Below are 20,019 nucleotides of genomic sequence, written 5' to 3'. Positions count from 1 at the left end.
CCCACCAGAGACTGTAAACTGTAGTTGATGAGAATTGGGGTCAGAGAGACCTGGGTCCAGATTCTAGCTCCACTGCTTAGTAGCTGTGTGGTCTTAAGCAAGTGACTTAAGCATTCTGAGCCTCATATTCTTATCATTCTTAAGTCACCATGGTGCTGTAGGCGTAAATGGGAGAGTTATCCGAAGTGCTGAGCTCAGTGCCTGGCTCATGGAAATACCCATTAAGTGGAAGCTATTATTATCATCCCTCCTGTATGCTTTTTCTTCTTTCTCAAGGGAAGGAGCTCCTGTGCTACGTACGAGGCCATAACAGACTTCAGGAGGCCTGGGGAAAGGTCAGAGGGCCAGTCAGGGGACTCTCTTTATTACACAAAAAGCTCCCAAGAATAGCTGAACCCATTTGGAACAGGCCCCCAGGCCTCCAGCTCTCTATTCCTCGGTGGCAGGGCTGCTGAGCTCAGCCCGGCACATGAATAATGATAGTGAAAGAAAAGAGACATGCGGCTCCTCACTGCTTCTCTAGCACCTTGCCCTTCCTGGACGAGCATCCATGGTTCATTGCCACTCACCTCCAAAGGGGGTTCGTTGAGTCACCAGCCACTGGGGACTTGCTTGGCACTGAGCTGGGCACAGGGATGGTACCAAATGACTTTTACATGCTTCTTGACCTCCAACAGTTTACAGCCTCGTAGGTGTGCCTGTGTCTCCAGTTGAAGTTAAAATCAGGGTATGCGAGGAGCCAGCAGTCCTCAGCTGAAATCAGGGAGAGCTTCACCTGGCGCTTGAAACCTCGGCAGAATATGGATGGGTGAAGAAGAAAAGACAGTCAGATACAGAGAAGATCACATCAGCCAAGGAGGATGGCGCGACCCTGCTCGGCACACTGCACCATGGCGGAGAATGGGGTGGGCGGGGCTCCAGGTGTGCGGAGGGATGTTGCAGGAGCTGAGACTTGAATGGTAGGTTGAGCCCATTTCCTAGATGAGCTTAAAAGCCAAACCAAAGAGTTTGAACTTATTTCACAGGCTTTTGCGACTTGTTGAAGCATCTGGGGAAGGTGACATTGTTCCGATTATGTTTTACAAAGGTTACGGTGACAGCAGTGAGAGACAGGGTGGAGACAGGAAAGTCAGTGCGGGAGCTGGAAGGGCCTAAGCAGAGGCAGGGGCACGCCCCACACCGCAGCACAGGCCACCGAATATAGGGACTTGTTCTCTGTTCCCCCTGGGATGTCTCTCAGCTCAGCCTGTTTCCCTGGACGATGCAATAAGGACCCCGCCATCTGCCTGCCTTGCTATTTTCAGACTTAATGCTCAGGAGGCAGACAGGCGCTTTCCATCCCACTCTCCATTTTGCTCTTTCTTATGCAGACCTGCCCCAGGCTCCTCACCCTCTCCTACGTGCCCACAGTCAACCCCTCGGGGGAAGGCATCCCGGACAGGTGGACACAGCCTGATCGCTGTTTGGGTTTGAATGCCCTTCTCAGTCCACCTTTGTGGCAGCTGGGCATTGGGCCCGTCCGCAGGGTGCCCACCCGCTCTCTGCCATCCCTCTCCCCTCCTTGGCACAGCTCTGACCCCTGGCGCCCCGACTATCAAGGCATTTAGACTTTGGAGCCATGGTTGCATGCTCCTACAGCAGGGGCCTGGGTGGCATTTGAGGCAAAAAGCCACAAAGCCAAGGCCTGAACTTTTGTGGCCCTTCAAGTCTCTTGTCATTTCCCTACTCTATAAGAACTGAGTCTGGCTGAATGACACTGCGTGTGCCATTAGATCAAAGGTTACTCCAGAGAAGAATCTTTGCCATTGTTAAGTAAGAGATAGGCCAGCCAGGGCACCCTGGGAACCTTTTCCTTGGGAGTTTAACCCCTCATGAGCCAAATTGTAGAGAAGGCTGGAAGATGCTCCTCACAGGCCAGGGAAAGCCTCTTGCAGGGAAGCACCAAGACCACCAGCCTCCCTGACTGCATGTCCCACCAGCCCCCAGGAGCACAGCCTAAACCAGGGTAGAGGGAAGAAGGTGAGAAGGGGACAGGGCACTACTCTGGGGTGGTTATCTGATTTGCAGGAACCCCCAGACCTTCCTTTCTTATCTGTAGGGCAGAGGCCAAGCTGTGTGGTTGTGAGGAAGGGAGAAGAGGGCCAGTGATGAACTGGGACATCTAGTTGGCTTCCTGTGGGCAGCTCTGCTCCACAGTGGAGACAGGGAGGGAATGGAGCAAGGATAACAGGTAGAGAATGATAGCAACTGAAAACCCTGGCTTTCCCAGAATAGCCCTAATTGCATGCAACTGTAGTATTAAGGATGTAGTGAAATGTCGTTTACTATGCATCCCATTGTATTTATACATCAGAAGAGAGAGACCTTGTGTTATAATGACTTATACCACTCAACACACATTTTTTTGGTATTTGTTTATGACTGTCTTATCCCCTAGACTCTGAGCTAGTGCAGATCACAGACTGTCCTATTCATCTTTGTTTCCCAGCATTCAGCATGGTGCTGATATATACATGGTAGGCTCCCAATTAATTATTTATCGAATCGATAAATAAATAAATGGAAGGGCAAAGGAGAAGGAAAACAGACTAACATTTTTGTGCATCTATTCTGTACCAGGTAGTAGCATAGACATTTATTCATTCATGAATCTTATGCCAACCCCTGTTAACTAGATAGCGTCACCTTGTTACTCTCAGGAGGAAAATGAAGCTCCAAGACATTTAAGACGTTTGCCCAAATCATACGGGTATTTGAACCAGTAGCCAACTGGCTTCAAAGTCCATTTTTATGTTGTCTGTCCAAGATAAAAATCGCAATGAATGTTTTTCTGAGTGTCAGTCCCCTCTTCTTTCAATAAAAATATTCCATATTTTCTCTCAAGAGACATGCTTCTGCACTCTCACTCCATGTGCTTTGGGAGGAATCGACTCAACTCCCAACCTCAGGGGTCTTGTGACTCAGGTGGATCTTTAGAACATGGCAGATCCAGACCCAGTGCTTTGTTCAGGATATTCACCTAATCCAACCATAACCAACAAAACACAATCGACCCTTAGCAAGTGAATTATGAGGAGAGGGGCTATTTGTTGATACTCAGTATTGTCTCCACCCTTCTTAGCTCTTTCCCAGTACATAGAACCAAAAGCCAGAAGATTCTCTTTCCCAGACTCCCTCGCCAACCTGGTCTCTGGAAGAGTTCACCAGTGAGAGTCACGTGTACGGGATATGGAAAGTGGAAGAAAAGAAAGCCATTTTTCCTCCAGCTGCATGGAGTTTTGCAGGCTTCCTGGCATCCCCTTATGAATCACTCATTCAGCTGCTAACAGCCCCGAGACCAGGAGTGACAGCTTCCCTGAGATTCCTGCATTCCAGATCTCCTGGGGGCTAGCAGCTACGTTCCTGACATTTGCTCCCCAGTCCTTCCAATGGTTGTATAAGTTTTACTCTCTGTATTAAATGCATTGTTCCTCCATATACCTAGAGTGGTTTCTTGTTTCCTGACCAAACCTTCACTGATACATGCAGGGGTGCTCTCATGCTATCGCGGGGATTCCTAGCAGCAACGATGATTTTATCCTGGCCCCGCTGGGAGACATCCTAGGAAACTTGAGAACGGAGCGCAGATTAGAGGGATGGAGGTGAAGTGAAACTTCGATGACATCATTTGAGCCCCTGAATCCAGCTTTGCCAGAAGCCAGTGCTAGCCCAGGGCTTCTCAGTGCCCAGTCTAACAAGATTCCCTTTGCAATTATTTAAGCCCATTTTCCCTTGCATTTGTCCAGCTAAAGATTCTGACCCTTCAGCCTTCTGGCAGATCCTTCAGCCTTCTTCTGTAGACGTCTGTTCCAGCTTCAAGCTGCCTCTTGAGCTCCTTCCTAGACCTGTGACCATGAAAAGCTTCTCCAAATTCCAAAGACCCAAGTGCAACAGTTCTTTACCTAGAATCCTGCAGGCCTCAAAACCCACCTCCTCAGTCCCCTCTTTTAGAACAAGAAGAGTTTATGCCTGTGTGTCAGGATTTCAGAAGCAGCCAGATTTTTCTTTCCCTCTCTGCTATTCTTTCACCCTCCCCCTTCCCCAGCTCACTACCTCCTACTGCCCACTTCCACCCATCCGCATAGGTGGGATTTTAAGATTTGACAATTAGATATTCATAGTCTGTGCATGAACATAAGACCTCTGGCCACAATTAAAATGTACATCCCTTGGGAGAGGCAACACAAGCTCTAGTAATGGGGAGAACAAGAATTCTAGTCTTCCGTGCCAAAGGTTTGACTCCTACCTCTGTTTAACTGCCTTGGGCTACTTTCTCAGAGCCTCAGTTTCTTCACTGGCACAATGGTGGCTGTACACTTCCCTCACAGGAACTTTGTGAGGGTCGAGTCAGGCGTTGCCTTAGCTCACTGTGAGGTGACAGATGGAGTCACTGTGACATGGACTGAGGGCTTACTGTGTGCTAGACCATCAAACCCTTCCATGTGTTATGTCATTTTATCCTGGCCAATAGGGTACTAGAATTGTCTGTATGTAACAAATAAGGAGACCGCAGCTCCAACTGGTTGCACTACTTTATTAAATAGAAGGGGAGACAGTATTTGGACCCTGGCAGAATGATACAAAACCCACACTCCTAATCTTTACTTCATATGGTGTCCTGATCAAATATTTTACTGAAATATTTTTTGGTTTTTAGAAGGCAAAAAACAAGCAGTCTTTGGGAACCAGAAAAGGGGGCTTGGCTGGGAGAGAGGGTGCTAGGAATTAGGGGCCAGGAAGGTAAGCTGCCTCAGGGCTACCTCCCACCCCACTCTTAACCAGCCCAATGGGCTCATACATTCCCTTTTAAATTTCAATTCAGTGAAAGTTTATTGAACAACTACTGCCCTAGATTTTTGTGGGAGGCATACATATGGTCACATAAAAGAAAAGAAAGTTTAATAATAATGTTTTTCGAAGAAGGAAATGTGTCTACCACATATGTTCAATGGCTGGGCTGCTAATTTATTTGTGTGTGTGTGTGTGTGTGTGTGTGTGTGTACAATCTCATACACACAATCTCATAAAGTACATATAATATACACAAACAATCCTCTGCCGTTATGACCTGATTCTGAGGGGCAACCCCCAGAGCAGAAGGGGTCACGTGGGAAGAAGGAAGCCCTGAGGTGCTGGTGGCCTTGGGCCTGGGCAGGCCAGACTCCGTGTCCCACTCCTGGTCCAGCTTTCCCAGGGCAGACCCAGAGCCAGCGCAGGAGGCTGAAGGGAAGTTGCTCCTTCAGTTCATTTCTGGGCCAGTAATGGTTTCCGGCCTCTTCATTTACATTTGTAATTGACAGCTCCTTAGCAGCTCATTAAAAGTAGGTCTTTGTGACCAACAAAAAAGAGGAATGAATCCCCGGGGGTGGGATTTGAGAACCTGTTTAAGAATCTCAAAAAGACAGCAGACAGATTCCTGGGAACCAAGAACACAAGGAGCTTAGCAATCACCACTGGCAATGAACCTCAGCATTTCAGCACTCTGCAGTGAGCCTAGAACCTGTGTCTGCACCTGCTGTGGAGGCGGGAAAAGCAGCGACAATGGACTGAGGCACACAGGCTGGTGCTGACACTCAGGGATCAGCTAGTGACCACCTCCCTACCTCATCCGGTCCTCAGGGCATCAGCAAGCAGGGGCTGACCCCTTAAAGTACCTGAACCCCCATGCTGGGGAGGCTTTAAGGGCAAGAGAAACCACGCATCCTATAACTGTTTGTCAAGCACCAACTGTTTGTTAACCGTATCCCGTATACTAGGTTGTTTTAATCCTTACAGTGGAATTCTAACAGTATAATCACCTTCATTTATTTTACAAAAAAGGAATTTGTAGAACAAAAAGGCTTATTAATACATTAAAATTCCCACAGGCCAGATCTTATGAGTCCGGTAACAATTTCCCCACAACAGCACAATGGACAACCCAAGGACGATGTGCCAAGTGTGAAAGGAGAATCATGGACAGCAAATTCTACAGGAATTCAGGGAGATAGAGGCCGTCCTGAACCAGGGAAGCCAGGGTAGGCTGCCCGGAGGGTGGCCCTTGAGCTAGGTCTCAGAGGCTGAAGTTGGATTTAGAAAGACAGAAGGAGGGAGAAGGGCCATGGGGTGAGGGTAGAAGGCAAAGCGTGGGCCAATCAGCCATTCCATGCAAGAGGCCTCTGATTATCCTGGAGCAGATAAAGACTGGCACACCTGTAGCACAGGATGTAGGTGGGTAAGAGCAGAAGATGGTGCTCCAAAGGCGTGCTGGGGCCAGAGCCTGGACAGCAGCAAATGCCAGATTAAGGAATAAGGACCATGGCCTCTGGGAGTTGGGAGCCATTGAAGATGCTTGAGAAAAAATATGGTGCTCCTGAAAGATGACTCCCAGCAAGGAGGGGACTCTCAAACCCTGAGGCCCAGGCAGCCTGACCAGGGCTAGGGCTGGGCCTGGGGCCCCCCCTGGGCTGTTTCAACAACTTCACTCTGCTCTCAGACTCCTGCCAGCTTACGCTTCCTTGCCTAGTGGTGCCCCCTCTACCTGCCACCCTGAGACAGGAGGGAAGGGGTTAGGGACAACCATTAAAAGAATGACACAGCCATTGAGTATACACGAAAACTGGCTAAAACCAACTCGGCCCAAGATGGCAGAAGACTTGACTTCCCATAGACCTTGAGCCTCATTATATGCTCATTTGTAATACATTAGCATGCTGACACACCCACAGACCCCAGGACAGTTCCAAGGTTGACTATAAAAAGCCAAAAAGAGGGTGGTGGCCCAGTTCCTGGAAATCCCTGCCCTTCCCCCAAATAGATGGGATAATCTTTCCACTCATTAGCCTATGAAATTACCCAGCCCATAAAAACTAACCACCCCATACTTCGGGGCCACTCTCGCCTTCTGAGATGGACCGCCTTCTGCCTATGGAGTGTGTATCTCTCCAAATAAACCTGCTTTCGCTTTACTATGGCTCACTCTTGAATTCTCTCCTGCATGAAGCCAAGGACCCTCTGTTGGTGGCCTGTCCCAGGGACTCACCCGAGATCTGCGATGTGACCATCCTCTCGTGCCCCATTCTCCTGCAACAACCCTACCCCTCCTTTCAGACATGCAGTTTCCAGTATGGCACCCAGACATACCCACCCCATGCCAGGGTCTGGCTTTACATACCATGTACTATCCCAGATGTGTTTCTCTGCCCACCCCTGATGGAGAAGACTGCTAACTCCTCTCCCCATAAACACCACCCTCTTCCTCCAGGTTCTGGGTTCCCTCCCTTCAACCCTGGGCATCACCACCCCTGAAGCTGGATCTTTCTTTCTTCCTCCACTAGAATTTGTGTGTGACTCTATTCACATTTCCTGACATATTTATTGGTTTAAGCTATTCTCTCATTTTTCATGTATATCTTCCCTCGCCAAGTGATTATTAGCCCAGCGTGAGCAGGGGCAAAGTCCTCCCTCTTCCCTGCTAAGCCTTTTCCAACACCCCCTTCCATGGGCATCTTTTCTTCCTCAGAACCCTCACCTGTCCTTCACACACTGAAGCTAGCTTGCACACTATTTGTTTCCTACTCATTCCTTCACTCATATATTCGGTGGACCTGCATCTCACCATCTTGAGAAAATCACTGGACTACTCCAGACTGCAGTTGTGTCCTGTGTAAGATTGGGGCGATAAGAACAAATCTGGCAGGGAATTGTGTAGACATTAAGTAAGATAATGTTTGGAAACACACCTAGCACAGTCCCAGGTGTCTGGAGCCAACAGATAAGTGTCCAGTGATTCTGAATTAGTGATTTTACCTAACTAGCATTCTTTGAGAATCGACAAGGCAGACAGACTCATAAACCCTCATCGTGTAACCAAGCGGAACTCTATGGATCCTTCCCAGGATAGACCCCTCCCCCATATCCTCTGCTGTAGTTCCTCTCTGAAGTACCTAGATAACAGTATCTGATGCACATTTCCTGAGTTGTTTTACAGATGCTAAAACCACCACCAAATGGAAGAAATTAACTACTTGATGATCATGAGCATGTAGCACCCAGACCTACTGGCGCCTATGGATTGATAATGTTAAACCCTGTGACATCACTGTTACCTCACCATCAACCAATCAGAGAATTGTGCATGAGCTGATCATATACCCTGGGATACCCCTCCCTCACCAGGCCTTTAAAAATGCTTTTCTGAAACCCACTGGGGAGTTCCGGCTGTTTTTTGAGCACTAGCTGCCCTGAATTCCTGGCTTGGTTCCCTGCAATAAACACTGCACTTTCCTTCACCACAACCCGGTATCAGTAGATTGGCTTTACTGCATGCAGGCCAGCAGGCCTGAATTTGGTTTGGTGACAATCACGTCCACTCTTCCTTTTGTTCCCTTTACCCCCTCATTCCCTTTCTTGCCTGCTGGATCTAGCACATTTTTGCATACAGGGTAAGCTTCAGTAGACAACTGCCAACTTCATGGAAGTGAATTTGCAGTCTCAAGACAGCTCCCAGGACACTCGGTTTATGTTAGCATCAATAACGGCAGGGGAGGCACTGGAAGTCCTGACCCAGTTATCTCTCTCTATGGTCATTCCCACTCCCTGACTGACCTGTAATTACAGGATAGGCAGTGGCCACAGGCAGATGGTGACAGATCAGCTTGGTTGGATCCTTGCCAGCATTGTCAGCCTCAGTGGCCTGGAGCCAGCAGGAATATCCCAACTCTTCAGCGGGACAGTAATGTTGACACTCAGGTTCCTACCAAACATCTCCTCATCAGATAGCCTCACTACCAGCCCTAATCCTTCTCCTATGGTCTGAACAAGTCTAGCAAGCTGGGGTCCATCTCCCTGCCTCCACAAGAAGCTGGTTGTGTCCAAGTCACTTAGGGGCCTTAACCAGGTAACTGGTTCCAGAAGCCCAACCCAAGAATCTAAAATTAATTCTGGTGGTGTTGTGTCAGGAGGTGGAGAAGACAGCACAGAACTGGGATACACAACACCTGGGCTCCAGGCCCTGTTCTGCTGATAACCAGCTGAGAAACTGCAGACAAATTACCTCCCTTACCAGACCTCCCTCTTCTCCTCAAGCTGCAGGGTTATACCAACTGCCTCTGACCTATCTTCCAAGTTCAAAGGTGAGTGATGTCAGTGTCCCAAGATCAAAAAGATCTCTTCTCAACCAGCTGCCAGCCAAAAATTCTTCCTCCATAAATAACCTCAACACTTTGTCTTGAAAATTCAACTCACTCTTTTTCTGTTAATCTCTAGGTTAGAGGAAAATTGTCATCACGTTTTGCTCTTATTCCAGTGCTCTTAGCAAGAGTGGGCATGGGGAACTTGTGCTGGGCCAGAAAGAGAAAGAGAAGGAAGCTTAATATGGCTGGTTCTTTTCATCCTTCAGAACTCAGATTCAATGTCATCTCTTCAGAAGGTCAGTTTTTACCTTTCCTGACCATCCACTCCAAATCTACCCCCACCCACCATCATATACACTCATTATTCTCTATCACTGCACCATTCATACTCTATTTCATCTATACCAGATACCACTATGTATAATTTATTAATGATTTATTTCTTCACTTATTTTTTGTCTCCATATTCATTTCCTATTGATGCTAGAATAAATTACCACAAATTTAGTGGCTTAAAACAACACAAATCTATTATCATAGAGTACTGGAGGTCAGAAGTCCAAAACCAGCTTCACCAAGATAAAATCAAGGTGTTGGCAGGCCTGGGTCCCTTTTGGAAACTCTAGGGAATAATTTATTTCATTTCCTTTATATAGAAACCACTTGCATTCCTTGGCTTATGGCCCCTTCCTCCATATTCAGGCCTGCAATGTAGCATCCTTAAATCTCTCTCTGACTGTGACCTTTGCTTCTGTTGTTACATCTCCTTCTCTAATTCTGACACTCTTGCCTCCATAAGTACCTTTGTAATTACATCCATTAATTATAATCAACTCAGAACCGGCATACGTGTTAGAATTAGGATACAAGGATATTAAAAGTGTTATTATGACTGTATTTCACATGTTGTGAAACTAAACAGAGATGTGGAATATACAAAAAAAAAAAAATCCCAACTGAACTTCTAGAAATAAAAAATCCAGTAAGTAAAATAAAAAATACACTAGATAGGATTAGCGGCAGATTAGACATTGAAGAAGAAAAGAATAGTGAGCTTGAAGACATAACAATATAAACAAACCAAAATAAAACACAGAGAGAAAAGACAATTTTAAAAATAAACCGAACATCAGTAAGCTATAGGACAATCTCAAACACCCTAATATATATGTATTAGAGTCTCCAAAGGAGGATTGGCAGAGAAAATATTTGAATAATGGTCAATAATTTTCAAACTTTGATGAAAACTACAAATTGACAGATTCAAGAAACTCAATGAACTCTCAACACAAGAAACATGAAGAAAACTACAGCAAGCCTCACCATAATCAAATTGCTCAAACTGTTAACAGCAGCTGGGGGAAAGAAAAAAAAAAGACATGTTATAAACAAAGGAACAAAGATAAGGATGACAATACATTTCTTGTGAGAAACAAGGCAAGTGAGAAGACTGTAGAGCAACATCACTAAAGTACTAAAAGAAAAATATGGGCAACTTAGAATTCTATACCCAGCAAAAATACTTTCAAAAAACAAAGGCAATATAAAGGAATTTCAGATGTAAAAAAGGTAAATTAATTCATCAACAGCTGACCACACTACAAAAAATGTTAAAGAATATTCTTTAGGCAGAAGGAAAATGAGAGCTCTACCCACCACCAGTCCCTCCCTTCAGGAAAGTTTCACAAGCCTCTTGGATAGCCTCATCCACCAGAGGGCAGACAGCAGAAGCAAGAACAACAATCCTGCAGCCTGTGGAACAAAAACCACATTCACAGAAAGATAGACAAGATGAAAAGGCAGAGGGCTATGTACCAGATGAAGGAACAAGATAAAACCCCAGAAAAACAACTCAATGAAGTGGAGATAGGCAATCTTTCAGAAAAAGAATTCAGAATAATGATAGCAAGGATGATCCAGGACCTTGGAAAAGGAATGGAGGCAAAGATCAAGAAGATGCCAGAAATGTTTAACAAAGACCTAGAAGAATTAAAGAACAAACAAACAGAGATGAACAATACAATAACTGAAATGAAAATTACACTAGAAGGAATAAATAGCAGAATAACTGAGGCAGAAGAACAGATAAGTGACCTGGAAGACAGAATGGTGAAATACACTGCTGCGGACAAGAATAAAGAAAAAAGAATGAAAAGAAATGAAGACAGCCTAAGAGACCTCTGGGACAACATTAAATGCAACAACATTCGCATTATAGGGGTCCCAGAAGGAGAAGAGAGAGAGAAAGGACCCGAGAAAATACTTGAAGAAATTAAAGATGAAAACTTCCCTAACATGGGAAAAGAGAGAGACACCCAAGTCCAGGAAGTGCAGAGAGTCCCACGGAGGATAAACCCAAGGAGAAACATGCCGAGACACATAGTAATCAAAGTGGCAAAAATTAAAGACAAAGAAAAATTATTGAAAGCAGCAAGGGAAAAATGACAAATAACATACAAGGAACTCCCATAAGGTTAACAGCTGATTTCTCAGCAGAAACTCAACAAGCCAGAGGGGAGTGGCATGATATACTTAAAGTGATGAAAGGGAAAAACCTACAACCAAGATTACTCTACCCGGCAAGGATCTCATTCAGATTCAATGGAAAAATCAAAAGCTTTACAGACAAGTAAAAGCTAAGAGAACTTAGCACCACCAAACCAGCTCCAAAACAAATGTTAAAGGAACTTCTCTAAGTGGGAAATACAAGAGAAGAAAAGGACCTACAAAAACAAAAACAAAACAATTAAGAAAATGGTCATAGGAACATACATATCGATAATTACCTTAAACATAAATGGATTAAATGCTCCAACCGAAAGACACAGGCTCACTGAATGGATACATAAACAACACCCATATATATGCTGTCTACAAGAGACCCACTTCAGACCTAGGGACACATACAGACTGAAAGTGAGGGGATGGAAAAAGATATTCCATGCAAAGGGAAATCAAAAGAAAGCTGGAGTAGCAATACTCATATCAGATAAAATAGACTTTAAAATAAAGAATGTTACAAGAGACAAGGAAGGACACTACATAATGATCAAGGGATCAATCCAAGAAGAAGATATAACAATTATAAATATATATGCACCCAACATAGGAGCACCTCAATACATAAGGCAACTGCTAACAGCTATAAAATAGGAAATTGACAGTAACACAATAATAGTGGGGGACTTTAACACCTCACTTACACCAATGGACAGATCATCCAAAATGAAAACAAATAAGGAAACAGAAGCTTTAAATGACACAATAGACCAGATAGATTTAATTGATATTTATAGGACATTCCATCAAAAAACAGCAGATTACACTTTCTTCTCAAGTGCACACGGAACATTCTCCAGGATAGATCATATCTTGGGTCACAAATCAGGCCACAGTAAATTTAAGAAAATTGAAATCATATCAAGCATCTTTTCTGACCACAAGGCTATGAGATTAGAAATGAATTACAGGGAAATAAACGTAAAAAACACAAACACATGGAGGCTGAACAATACACTACCAAATAACTAAGAGATCACTGAAGAAATCAAAGAGGAAATCAAAAAATACCTAGAGAAAAATGACAGTGAAAACACGACAATCCAAAACCTATGGGATGCAGCCAAAGCAGTTCTAAGAGGGAAGTTTATAGCTATACAAGCCTACCTAAAGAAACAAGAAAAATCTCAAATAAACAATCTAACCTTACACCTAAAGGAACTAGAGAAAGAAGAACAACCAAAACCCAAAGTTAGCGGAAGGAAAGAAATCATAAAGATCAGAGCAGAAATAAATGAAATAGAAACAAAGAAAACAATAGCAAAGATCAATAAAACTAAAAGCTGGTTCTTTGAGAAGATAAATAAAATTGATAAACCATTACCAGACTCATCAAGAAAAAGAGGGAGAGGACTCAAATCAATAAAATTAGAAATGAAAAAGGAGAAGTTACCACAGACACTGCAGAAAAACAAAGCATCCTAAGGGACTACTACAAGCAACTCTATGCCAATAATATGGACAACCTGGAAGAAATGGACAAATTCTTAGAAAGGTATAACCTTCCAAGACTGAACCAGGAAGAAATAGAAAATATGAACAGACCAATCACAAGTAATGAAATTGAAACTGTGATGAAAAATCTTCCAACAAACAAAAGTCCAGGACCAGATGGCTTCACAGGTGAATTCTATCAAACATTTAGAGAAGAGCTAACACCTATCCTTCCTAAACTCTTCCAAAAAATTGCAGAGGAAGGAACACTCCCAAACTCATTCTATGAGGTCACCATCACCTTGATACCAAAACCAGACAAAGATACTACAAAAAAAGAAAGTTACAGACCAATATCACTGATGAATATAGATGCAAAAATCCTCAAGAAAATACTATCAAACAGAATCCAACAACACCTTAAAAGCATCACACCCCATGATCAAGTGGAATTTATCCCAGGGATGCAAGGATTCTTCAGTATACGTAAATCAATCAATGTGATACACTATATTAACAAATTGAAGAAGAAAAACCATATGATCATCTCAATAGATGCAGAAAAAGCTCTTGACAAAGTTCAACACCCATTTATGATAAAAACTCTCTAGAAAGTGGGCATAGAGGGAACCTACCTCAACATAATAAAGGCCCTATATGACAAACCCACAGCAAACATTATTCTCAATGGTGAAAAACTGAAAGCATTGCCTCTAAGATCAGGAACAAGAAAAGGATGTCCACTCTCCCCACTATTATTCAACATAGTTTTGGAAGTCCTGGGCACAGCAATCAGAGAAGAAAAAGAAATAAAAGGAATACAAATTGGAAAAGAAGAAGTAACACTGTCACTGTGTGCAGATGACATGATACTCTACATAGAGAAAGATGTCATCCTAAAGATGCCACCAGAAAACTACTAGAGCTAATCAATGAATTTGGTAAAGTTGCAGGATACAAAATTAATGCACAGAAATCTCTTGCATTCCTATACACTAATGATGAAAAATCTGAAAGAGAAATTAAGGAAACACTCCCATTTACCATTGCAACAAAACGAATAAAATACCTAGGAATAAACCTACCTAGGGAGACAAAAGACCTGTATGCAGAAAGCTATAAGAAACTGATGAAAGAAATTAAAGATATACCAACAGATGGAGAGATATACCATGTTCTTGGATGGGAAGAATCAATATTGTGAAAATGACTATACTACCCAAAGCAATCTACAGACTCAGTGCAATCCCTATCAAATTACCAATGGCACTTTTTACAGAATTAGAACAAAAAATCTCAAAATTTGTATGGAGACACAAAAGACCCCGAATAGCCAAAGCAGTCTTGAGGGAAAAAACAGAGCTGGAGGAATCAGACTCCCTGACTTCAGACTACACTACAAAGCTACAGTAATCAAGATAATATGGTACTGGCACAAAAACAGAAATATAGATCAATGGAACAAGATAGAAAGCCCAGAGATAAACCCACGCACCTATGGTCAACTAATCTATGACAAAGGAGGCAAGGATATACAATGGAGAAAAGACAGTCTCTTCAATAAGTGGTGCTGGGAAAACTGGACAGCTACATGTAAAAGAATGAAATTACAGCACTCCCTAACACCATACACAAAAATAAAATCAAAATGAATTCGAGACCTAAAGGTAAGACCAGACACTACAAAACTCTTAGAGGAAAACATAGGAAGAACACTCTTTGACATAAATCACAGCAAGATCTTTTTTGATCCACCTCCTAGAGTAATGGAAATAAAAACAAAATAAACAAATGAGACCTAATGAAACTTCAAAGCTTTTGCACAGCAAAGGAAACCATAAACAAGACGAAAAGACAACCCTCAGAATGGGAGAAAATATTTGCAAACAATTCAACGGACAAACAATTAATCTCCAAAATATATAAACAGCTCATGCAGCTCAATATTAAAGAAACAAACAACCCAATCCAAAAGTGGGCAGAAGACCTAAATAGACATTTCTCCAAAGAAGACATACAGATGACCAAGAGGCATATGAAAAGCTGCTCAACATCACTAATAATTAGAGAAATGCAAATCAAAACTACAATGAGGTATCACCTCACACAGTTAGAATGGCCATCATCAAAAAATCTACAAACAACAAATGCTGGAGAGGGTATGGAGAAAAGGGAACCCTCTTGCACTGTTGGTGGGAATGTAAATTGATACAGCCACTATGGAGAACAGTATGGAGGTTCCTTAAAAAACTAAAAATAGAATTACCATATGATCCAGCAATCCCACTACTGGGCATATACCCAGAGAAAACCATAATTCAAAAAGACACATGTACCCCAATGTTCATTGCAGCACTGTTTACAATAGCCAGGTCATGGAAGCAACCTAAATGCCCATCGACAGACGAATGGATAAAGAAGATGTGGTACATATATACAATAGAATATTACTCAGCCATAAAAAGGAACGAAATTGGGTCATTTGTAGAGACGTGGATGGATCTAGAAACTGTCATACAGAGTGAAGTAAGTCAGAAAGAGAAAAACAAATATCGTATATTAACACATATATGTGGAAGCTAGAAAAATGGCACAGATGAACCGGTTTGCAGGGCAGACATTGAGACACAGATGTAGAGAACAAAAGTATGGACACCAAGGGGGGAAAGCGGCAGGGGGTGGGGATGGGGGTGGGGGTGTGATGAATTGGGAGATTGGGATTGACATGTATACACTGATGTGTATAAAATTGATGACTAATAAGGACCTGCTGTATAAAAAAATTAAATTAAATTAAAAAATTAAAAAAACAGAAAAACCACAAGCGAACAATTAATTCTAACACTGTAAAAGCAAAACAACATGGATATGGAAAAATATAAAGGGACTTTTTATTTACACAGGAGTCAGAGATAGTCCAAACTAGACAAATTGTAGTATATTATACCAACTCAATCTTTATGCTTGACAAAGAATAAATACTGGTGGTTAAGATTCTTGGAAACCAATTCTTTGACTTTATCAGTTAGTATATTTTAAATTTCTTAAGTATTTAAGAGAAATATTAAACTGGATGAATTAAAAAAAAAAAAAAGAAGAAGAAGGAAAATGATACCAGATGGAAATATGGATCTGCACAAGAGAACGAAGAAGATGAGAACTGATAACTATATGGGTAAATATGTAAGTGTTTTTCTTCATTGTTTAAATACATTTAGAAAATAATTGACTAAACAAAAATAATAGCAATTTAGTATGAGATTTATAAAATAGATAAAATGTGTGACAGTAATAGCACAAAAAGTGAGAGGGGAGAAATGGAAGTATACTATTGGTAGATTCTTATAATACATATTAAATAGGATAATATTATTGGAAATTAAACTGTGGTGAGGAAAAGATATTGTAAACCCTAAAGTAACCAATAAAAAAATTAAGTTAAAGCTAATGACACAAGGGAGATAAAATTAAATTTTTAAATATATTCAATTTATCTATAAGAAGAGAAATATAGATGGAAGAAATAGAAAATAAAGAGCAATATGATAAATTTAAAACTAACCATATCAATAATCACTTCAAATTTAAATTAACTTTACATACTTCCATTATCAAACTGGATAAAAAATATAAGATCCAACTATGTATTTCCAACAAGAAAAGTATGTCAAATATAAAGATACAAAGAGGGTAAAAATAAAAGGATGGAGAAAGATATAGCATGCTAACACTAATCAAAAGAAAGCTGGAAACAGATTTATACTCCTAGGAGTATAGGGTAGATGCACTTTTCCCTGTCCTTCCTACTAAATACAATTGAATATTCTGGACATTGCATATAAAACATGACAACTCAAAAAGGTGGAGAGAAAAAGTCATATCAGCTAGGGAACTCAAGATGCCACAAATAATATGGTGGTATTTTCCTGGGATTTCTTTTTGCCTCATGATCCCAGAAGAATATATGAAGAAGCCAGCAACCCAGAAATGCCAATGAGCACAGATCAAACAAAAAAGCCTGTTTTTTCTAGCCAAAGACCAAGAAAGCAGCATCTTGCAAGACAGAAAACGTTTAGACAATAACCTCTCTACCCCAGCCAAATAACACAGCAAAAAACATGGACTCACTCCAACCCATGCTACTAAAGCCTGAGTAGGGAGCCTAGATTCCACCCCCATGAGGCTATAACAAGGCTCCTTAACATCCCCACCAGTGTGGTGTCAGAGAAGGACAAGTAGAAGTCAGGGTTTTCCTTCCCACCTGGTTTAAATCCACTGCCCCCCGCCCTCATGATGTCAGTACAGACTACATAGGGATTCAGAACTTCCCCCCCAACTTGACAGTAATGAGGAAACCCTTCCCCTCCCCACTGGGGAATAGTCAAAGGAAACCTAGTCAGGACTTTCACTATCACCAAGTGGTAAAGAGGCCACTCCCACCATGACATCAGTGGAGACCACCTGTGACCTGGACCTCTCATAGTGGCCCAGTAGTAATGAAGAGTCTCTATTCTTGCATGTCAATGGAAGTTGAATGGAGAACCTGAACTTCTACCTGCCAGTATCAAGACAGTAACACCACCAGCCCACCCCCAAGGAGCAGTGTCTGAGAGAGGTAGTTAAAACAGAAAGTGTAAATAAGATCCAGAGTCTCAAAACATATTATTAAAATTTCCAAAGTTCAATCAAAAAATACTCATCATACCAAGAACTAGGAAGATCTGTCTCAAACTTAATTTAGAAAGATAATCAATAGGTACCAATACTGAAATAACAGAGATGTTAGAATTATTGATAAATATTTGAAAGCAGCCACGGCAAAAATGCTTCAATGAGCAATTATGAACACGCTTGAATCAAATGAAAAAAATAGAAAGCCCCGGCAAAGATATAGAAAGTTTCAGCAAAAAGAATAGAAGGTATAAAGAATAAGCAAATTGACATTTTTGAACAGAAAAACACAAAAACCAAAATAAAGGCTCAGTGAATGAACTCAATAGCAGAATAGAAGAGAGAGAAAAACGATCAATAAACTGGAAGACAGAACAATAGAAATGACTCATTCTGAACCACTGAGAGAATATCAACTGAAAGAAAAGGGGGGGAAAAAAAGAAGAAACAACAGAGCCTCAGAAATCTGGGAGGTAATAACAAAAGCCCTAACATTTGTGTTATCAGAGTCCCAGAAGAAAAGAAAGAGGGTGGGGTTGAAAAACTACTCCAAGAAATAGTGACTGAATACTTACCAAATTTGTCAAAAGATATAAACCTATAGGCTCAAAGAGCTAAGAAAATCCCAAACAGGAAAAACCCAAAGAAATCCATGGTAAACATTATAATTAAACTCCTGAAAAATAAAGACAAAGAAAAGTTCTTAAAAGCAGCCAGAGGCGTAAAGAATTCAAATTACAGTGTATTTCTCATCACAAACCATAGAGGCCAGAAGGCAGTGGTACATTATTTTTCAAGTGTTGAGAGAAAAGAACTGTCAATCCAGAAATTTATTGCCCAGCAGTATATATCCTATATCTGGCAAAAACTGTCCTTTAGTCATGAAAGGGAAATAAAGATATTCTCAAAATAAAGAAAACTAAAAAACTTTTTTGTCAGGAGACCTAACCTAAAAGAGTGGCTAAAGGAAGTTCACTACACAGAAAGTGAACAATGAAAAAGAAATGTTGGAACATCAGGAAGGAAGAAAGAACATGGTAAGCAAAAATATGAGTAAATTCAATAGGTTTTCCTTCCCTTAAATGTTCTAAGTTACAGCTGGCAGTTGAAGCAAAAATTATAACATTGTCTGATTTTGTCCTAAATGCATGCAGAGGAACTATTTAAGACAAGTATCTTACAAATAGGGGAAAGTAAAAGAATGTAAAGGGAGGTAAGGTTTCTATATTTCACTCAAACTGGTAAAATAATGATGTCATAGTCTGTGGTAAGTTATGTATATATAATACCTAGAGCAGTCACTAAAAATGCTATAGAAACAGATATAATGAAAAACACTATTAGTAAATCAAAATGAACTTTAAAAAATATTTTTAAAAGTTCAAGTAGCACAGCTGAAAGCAGAAAAAGGAAAACAGACACAAACAAAAAAAAGAGACCAAACAGAAAACAAAAAAATTAAGTAACAGACTTAAGCCCTGACATATCAATAATCATGTTAAATGTAAGTGGTATAAATATATCAATTAAATTAGTGGATTAAAAGACTGACCAACCTATATTCTGTACACAGGAAATTCACATTCAATATAATGATACAGGCAGGTTGAAAGTAAAAGGATGAAAAAATTACATATAATGCAAACATTCATCTAGGCAAAGCAAGAATAACTATATTAATATCAGATAGAGTAGATTTCAGAGTAAAGAAAATTACCAGAGATAGCAAGAGACATTATGTAATGATAGAACAGTCAATCTAATAAGAAGACATAGCAATCCTAAAAGGTTATGACCCAAACAAACAGGGCTGAAAAATACATGAAGCTAAACTGGTAGTACTGAAAGGAGAAATAGAAAAAACACAATTATAACTGAGGACTTCAACACTGTACTCTCAACAACTGATAAAACAACTAGATAGAAAACCAGCAAGGATATTGAAGAACTCAAGGACATCAAACAAAACAATCTAACAGACATTTATAGAACACTCCACTCAACAACAATAGAATACACATTCTTTTCAAGAGCCCTGGAACATATACCAAATAGACCATGTCCTGGGACATAAAACAAACCTCAACAAATTTAAAATAATTGAAATCATACAAACTGTGTCTCTAACCACATGGAATAAAAAAAAAATCAATAAAAATCAATAACAGAAATATAACAGAAACATCTCTACACATTTGGAAAC

The sequence above is a fragment of the Balaenoptera ricei genome, chromosome 8 (genome assembly GCF_028023285.1).
Source record: "Balaenoptera ricei isolate mBalRic1 chromosome 8, mBalRic1.hap2, whole genome shotgun sequence".
In the NCBI taxonomy this organism is placed as follows: domain Eukaryota; kingdom Metazoa; phylum Chordata; class Mammalia; order Artiodactyla; family Balaenopteridae; genus Balaenoptera; species Balaenoptera ricei.
This window is presented reverse-complemented; position numbering follows the sequence as displayed.